General features: G+C 34.9%; 1 protein-coding gene across 2 annotated transcripts in view; it reads left to right on the top strand.

Annotated features, from left to right (window-relative positions):
- The first annotated feature begins 5,967 nt into the window (after nucleotides 1-5,967).
- The window catches only part of LOC118183242 (uncharacterized), a 178,593-nt gene continuing 177,311 nt past the window's right edge, over nucleotides 5,968-7,249 (top strand). For both annotated transcript variants that reach the window (XM_085821749.1, XM_085821748.1), the window contains exon 1: nucleotides 5,968-6,124. The gene's annotated coding sequence lies outside the window, so the exon portion shown is untranslated. The remainder of the gene's footprint in view (nucleotides 6,125-7,249) is intronic.

The following is a 7,249-nucleotide window of genomic DNA, read 5'->3' as shown; positions in this document are numbered from 1 at the left end:
AAAAAGGAAGAAAAAAAATCACCCTAGTTCCATGATCAGGGTTCCATGATCACCTAGTTCCATGATCATTACCCCTATAAAGCAATAGCAAGCTACAGCGTAAGTATTTTTAATGATAATGCAATGCCTCACTTTAAAAATACTTTAAAACATAGGTCACCGATAATTTGCAGTGGACAAATTTTCAGTAAAACAAAGCTCCTGTTATGTTTTCATGGAAGGAAATTTCGCATTCAAACAATAACAATTTTCTTGCCATTTTCCAATTATACCGCATTTTTTATGCGTTCTTTTGAAGAGGTACTAATTAAATTAATTTTTAATCTATTTTATCTGTTTAATACAGCGCTTATTTTTTATGAGAGTATGGATAGAAATTTTAATGAAGAAATGTAGCTTCGAAAACAAAGAGAGAAGTGTCCAATGCTTTCTGACCACGATACCCTGCCGACATATTTCTAGCTACCAAACAAAATGCATCTGGGCAAAAAAATTTTCTCCGAAGCCGATCCGATAACAACATAAGAACAAATATAAGGTTTGCACAAGTGACAATTTTTGTAACCCGTATTTGGTTACCTATAGTTCAGGTCTGCAGAAATTCTGCAGTGAGAAGTCACTAGCGCTGGACGTGCATGACCAAGTAATCCTTTTTTAGTACTTTCAAGAACAAAACATTTTACCCCCCTCGTAAATTCAATTGCCCAACCTGGAGAATAAGCCTTTAAAATGTGGCTGGGGGCTTTTCTCTCCTTAAAAGTCTTAACCTCCGTCAACGTTTTTGTTCCCCCAGAGAAGGACAGGCATCATTCCAAAGTTATCGGGTTTTAACGAAAGTTTCCCGCCATCGCAAACACCGTCTGAAATATAAGGTGTCTGAATTGGAGCTATCACGCTACCAAATTAGAACCGTCATTTACTTCCAGTTCTGTTGCAAAAAGTTAGCCAAAGAATGTCACCAAATCATGTGTACAGCTTTAGCTAATTATGTTGTAACATATGACACTGTGAAGGTTTGGTACCGAAAGTTCAGAAACAAGGAGCAAGCTTCTTGAAAGCAAGCTTCTTGAAACAAGCTTCTTGAAAACAAGCTTTTTGAAGCGGCCAGAGCGCTCTGGCCGCTTCAAGAAGCAGAGTGCTCAGACCGGCCTACTGATATTGATGAGTCCCGCCTACGAAAACTTGTAGAAGAATATCAGTATTTAACCATTCGAGAGCATTAGTGCCATTACATTACCATAGACGTTAGTGCCATTACACTAGTCGCGCTATGCGTCGCATAAATTTGACGTACAAGCTCAATCATTAGGTGCCGCATAAGCTGACTCTAGCAGATAAGGACAGACGTGTTCGAGCCTGCACTAATCTGCTATCAAAGCAAGGACAAAATTCTGGACCGGATCGTCAGTTGTGATGAAAAATGGGTTTACTTCAAGAACCACAAGCCGAAAATGAGGTTGGTCTGCGCTGGGTGAACTCGTCGTCACCGTCGCAAAGCGCAATTTGACTAACAAAAAGATCATGCTTTGTATATGGTGGGATTGCCACGTTATTATATTCAAAGAACATTGGAAAAAGGTAAAACCCTCGACAGTAAGGTGTACAGCAAGATGCTAGTGCGTGTTGACGCTGCTATCAAGGAAAACATCGAACGGAATTCTGGCGCAAAATGGTAGTGTTTCTTTAAGATAATGCAAAACCACATGTGTTTGCATTCACCGGCTGGACTCTGTGCGGACTCGAGTGGGATCTTTTGCCACATTCAAAATATAGCCCTGACATTGCAACTTCGGACTTCCACACTTTTTCATACCTGCAGCTACATCTTGCTGGTTCTATCTTTTATTCTGCATAGGACGCCCGAAATGAGGTTGATCTGTTTTTGTACTCGCGACCACCAACTGTCTTTGCCGAAGAATTTGAAAACTATCAAAACCTTTGCAGAAAGTCACAGATTTGGCTGGTGATTGCTACGCGCACTAAAGATACTGCTTTCATGTTTTTTTTTTTTTTTTTTTTTTTTTTTTAATATATTAAGAAGCTTTTTTGGTGGAAAACTTTCGTTACAACCAGATGTAATCAATTTTTAAGGCGTATTTATTTTAAAATTAATTTTGTTCTCTCAAAATGTGTTCAACTTACATAAACGAAGTGCCGGAGCCCTTTTATTTAGAGTACCAGTGCGCTCCGGCTAGAATTACGATTTACCTCAGAAACTGAGAAAGTACCGGAGCCGGGCTCCAACGCAATTTAAGCTGTGACCAGTATAATCACATGGTTCGCATTAACCTATCTTCGCCTTTGACCCTTTTTGCCAATTTTTGGTAGCCTCTCGCCCCCTTTTTTTGTTAGCTTGTCTCACTATATTGTATTGCCTACGTTAAAATTTCTTTTAACAAGGTCTTAGAAAAATGGAGTACATTGAAACTCAGAAGGGCCAAAAAGTCCTAGATAGCAAGGTTTTTAGATTATAACATGCATATAAAAATGGAAATAGGCACACAATGGCATGGATTGCAGACCTAACAATTGCGAAGTATCATAATTTGCTAAGAGAAGAATGGCCATTGATTATAAAGGTCATATGTGCGCAACAGATGAAGCAAAAATTAGAAACATAAAACGAGTTCTTGTCGAGAAGAATTAAAAGCCATTTCGACGATATGTTTGCAAAATGGAAACGATAGAAACATATAAAATGAGATTAAAAGCTTGCAGTGAAATAATTCAAAATAAAACTAAAATCAAAATATTTACACAACATTGTTTTTCATATATAATCATATCCCAACAAAGTAAATCACCATAAAAAAGTGTTATGCCGATGAAACCACTGACTTTACGTTCTATTATTTATAGAAAGGGGTATAAAAACATTGACTGCGCTACAAATTAAATGAGAGGATATTTCCTGGTCATGTTCTGCTAAGAATAAAATTACTAAATTCCGTCCTCTAAAGCTCAAACGGGAACGAAACTAAACTGTTAAGGATGTTTAGGGAAGAGACACTAAGCCATTCAGATAAATAAGTCGTACTAGAAGGGTTACATTCTGAATTTTATTTTTCGGATGTTTAATAAATCTCTGAAAAATTTAGTTTGGATACTAAATTTTGTATTTCTTTGAGTACGTTTGAGTGTTACATCTTTGCACATCCTTTGTATTGGACAGCAACGATTGTAGACGATTGCGCTCTGCGATATTTTATTTTGCTGTTGTTTATCCAGTTCAAGGTAAAGCACACGAGAAAGAAACATGCCCTTGTGCCACCTTAAGAGAGCAATGTTTTCGTGAAGCACTTTTTAAAATAAATTAACGAGTTACGCATACGGAATATCAGTAAAAGGTTCGCTGGAATTAGATAGTCGCTGGCTCTAGATCTAGGAAATAGATCGCTGGCTCTTAAATAGCCCGTTCGCTGGAATTCAAATCTAGGACTAGTTAGGTGCTAGTGTCTAGAAAATTCATCTACTCGGCCAATAGATTGCTGAACATATTTCTTTTTCGAAATTATAATAGTTTTAAGAACTTTCCTTTGGGGTTATCCAAAACTAAAATATAACTTTTCAAATGAAATATTTTTTTTTTTACTTCTGAGAAATCAGATACAACCCGCAACCCTTGGGGAACATGAATACATAATTTAACACGGCAAAAATTGGATAAATATATTAGTCAAGAATTACAAGAGAATTCAGTTTTCCCAACATGAAGCATCAAACGGATTTATTTTACACCTCCCTTTTTTAAATAAAAATTAAAAAAAAAAAAAAAAATTTTTTTTTTCGGAAATCCAACGGCCCCAAACTTTTTTCTTAAGCATTCGTCGGGAGTAGCTGAACCATTATTCATTTAGCCGTCTGATAGCAGATAATATTCTAGAATGTTGCCAATGATAAACTGCTGGCGGGGAGGACGATATTAGACCCATGGAAATAACTGTGGGAGACAAACTATTGTGTACAGCAAAATTTTACGTGAGATTCGAACCCACAAACGCGTTGCGGGCTAGCAGTTAGCATCAGTTGTATGAGTGAAATGAATGGATATATAATCACTGAACAGTCTAGAGTAGCATAAAATAATTCATAATCAAATACACAGTATCGATAAAAGTAATCAGTAAATCGATAATTAACGGTATCGATTTACAGTTTAAGAGTGTATGTTTAATTAGATGTTCTTAATCAGCCTTTTAATCAACTCTTAAGTATTTAGTTTTAGCTTATGAATAAAAAAATTTAAAAAAAAAATCTATTCAAGTTTTGATAGCTATTAAAATTTTGTATACTTTTTGTTTTTACTTCCTTGTACGAAGTAAAAAGGAAGTATTGTAATCGCGAAAAGTTTCAGGCAGCATATTTCAACGAAAATATCCATTTTGACAGCTAGCGAATGCAATTTAACTATGTTTTTGTGTGACATCTGTACGTAAGGACAGAATAAAAGACTCTTTTCCTAAAAAAAAAAAAAAAAAAAAAAAAAAAAAAAAAAAAAATATATATATATATATATATACAAAACTGCTTTAAAATGAAGAGAATTTTTCGTGGCGTCTGTACGAACGTGGCGGCCATTACTTTTTACATTGGAAACAGCAGAGTAGTGAATTTGTTGCCAATCTAGAGAAACGTAGCCTCGCAACAACAAAGATAACGCCTTCATTTATTATTGCGATTTTTAGTAATTTTTAATACAGATATTTTGAGTTTTTATGTATTTTTGCCTTGTCGCGAAGTGAGAACTGAATTAATTGAATGAGAAATACTCAATCGTCTGTGAAAAACTGTTTCTTTTTTGTCTTGTTTGCTTAATTTCTTTTACACATCGTTCTAGCTTTATTATAGTATTTTAATAGAAGGTGTGTCAACGATTAGATAATTCTTTAAATGATATAAATTTTGTGCATTCTAAGTTATAATATGAAAGAAATATAATACTGTTAAGTGAACCTAGCGCCAGAGTGTCGCTATGGTAAACAAATAGAATGAATTTTAAAGAATGCATTTATTCTCTTGTGGTTTATGCGCTGTCGGCGAAGTAGATTTAATTAAATCCAATATGTTTAAACGAAATGCAAGAAAAAATGCGTATAATTTAATATTTCATACAAGAAAGTCATCTGGTGTACACATCAGATTTTTTTTACTTTATAAAGCAAGTAAAAAAAAAATAATCTAAATCAAGGATTCCCAACTTTTTTCTTATACCGAAGGCGGATTTTCTTTATCGTCCTCTTTATATTTTTCTCTGTAATATACAGTATATACAACATAATTATAATACAAATAATTGCATGCAAATAACTTTTAAGATAACAATTAAACTAAGAATCCAAACAAAATTTTTGAAAAAAAAAAAAAAAAAAAAAAGGTCTATTAGATTTATTTTTTTATATTTTTTTGGTATCGTTATTATTTTTTTCAATTTTACAAATATAAATAAACGTTCAGAAACAAAATTACAGATTCTAATGGCACAAAAGTTCGATTTTAATTAATGTGATTGCTACTGTGTTGATGTAATACTTTTAATATTATTCCAATAGTTTTAATAATGTTATTGCGTAATATATTATTGCGATGTATAATATAATTTTTAAATTCTCTCCTTCAAAAATATTCAACCTGTTTCTTGTTTTCTATTCTAGTTTTACGTCATGTATTTATTTCCTTATGCTTTTGAGATTTATTTTTTTGTTGGGGTTTGGGAAAGGAGGGTGGCAGGATGATCTCCTAGCAGTGGTAAAAGAGATGAATGGGACAAAAGATTTTGAAAACCATTAGTTTAATCCACTATTCCGGACAATTTCAATTAAAACAGAATTGTGACCAATGGGAATCGGAAGTTTGTTTTCATTCCGACACTCGCTAAGTGAAAAAATCGTGGCTCTCCGTCTAAACACTTGGCGTTGAAAATTGGCGGCGAATCCACGTTTTCTAATTCCAGCAACCCAGCGGCTGCAGCGTGCATCAAGTATTCAGCTCTCAGTTGTTCCCCTGACTCAGTGAGAAAAGAGTGCCTTGTGTGTATTGTTGGGGTCTCATGCGTGCCACAAAGCGATAGCGTCTCTTTTATTTACCTGTGTCGGCGGCTCGCCTCAATGGATACGACTGCATCCAGGTAAGCAAAGCACGTGGTTTAATTTTTGGCGCGCTTTTGTGTTATGTTTCGCACCTGGATTGCAGCCAGCAATTATCGCGATAGAGCGCCGAGATAGCGTCTTTCTTTCTTTCTTAATTACTGAATAATATTTAACTGGAGGTCCGTTAATAGTCACGTGTTATCACGACATTTGTATTCTGGAAGAACTATTATTAAATTATCGAGATGATAGCTTGGCTTTTCATATCACCAGAGAAAATTATGATTGCAAGTAACCGCTGGTGTGATATTTACATCTTTTTTTCTTCCTTTACCCTCGTGCGTGTCATCCAGACATTAGGAAGATAGGTTGGCAGCAGATGTTTTCCGGAAACCTTTCGTTGATAGGCATAATTACATCGAAATGAACCCCCTAGTCGCTGGCCAAGGTGCTTGTTGTCGAATTGTATTATTTCCTTTACCAAATAGCCAAACCTTTGACATCTAAAATTCTAAGTAAAGGGATATTTAACTGCTTCGAATCGTAATATTAAAGATAACTACTGTGGTATTATGTCCTCAAAAGTGGCAGTTTGCAAGCGAAACGGCAGGTGATACGAATGTTATTTTAGAATGTATATGTTCTTTGATTGACTAGCTTTCATGTCAGTGGTTAAATCTTGTTTGCAGTTCACGGCACGATTGTTGAAATGAAGAAAAAAAAATTCTGTTTGTTTTGCACAAATTATATCTGCCCAGGAGCACATTAAAACGTACAATTAGTGATTATGTGAAAGATGATGAATAGTTAGAATTGCAGTGCGTTAAAAGTGATTAATAGTTTGCGACGTGACAAGACAGGTTTTTCTAATTACTGTCACGGTATGTGCCGGAGCCCTGTTTACTTCAAGGCTATGTTATAATTGTATAATTAAATCTTATAATACAGTGACTAAAACTGATTTAAAAAGTTGTACTCTTTCACATGTGTTAAAGTATTATTAAGAAATGTGCTGTTGATCTGTCATATGAAAACATGTAAAAGTGGGCATCGGGCAGGCCCTGTTGGGATTTCAGGATATTTCAAGTGTAGGGTGTCCCAACAAAAACGCCGTATTTAATTTGCCTCAATTCTTATTTTTAGAAAAGGAAATGTAATTTTAC

Source organism: Stegodyphus dumicola, chromosome 8, assembly GCF_044657685.1.
Source record: "Stegodyphus dumicola isolate Sdum_Otavi_A_Nest chromosome 8, ASM4465768v1".
Classification (NCBI taxonomy): domain Eukaryota; kingdom Metazoa; phylum Arthropoda; class Arachnida; order Araneae; family Eresidae; genus Stegodyphus; species Stegodyphus dumicola.
Note: the sequence above shows the minus strand (reverse complement) of the source record. Positions and strands in the feature narration are given on the sequence as shown.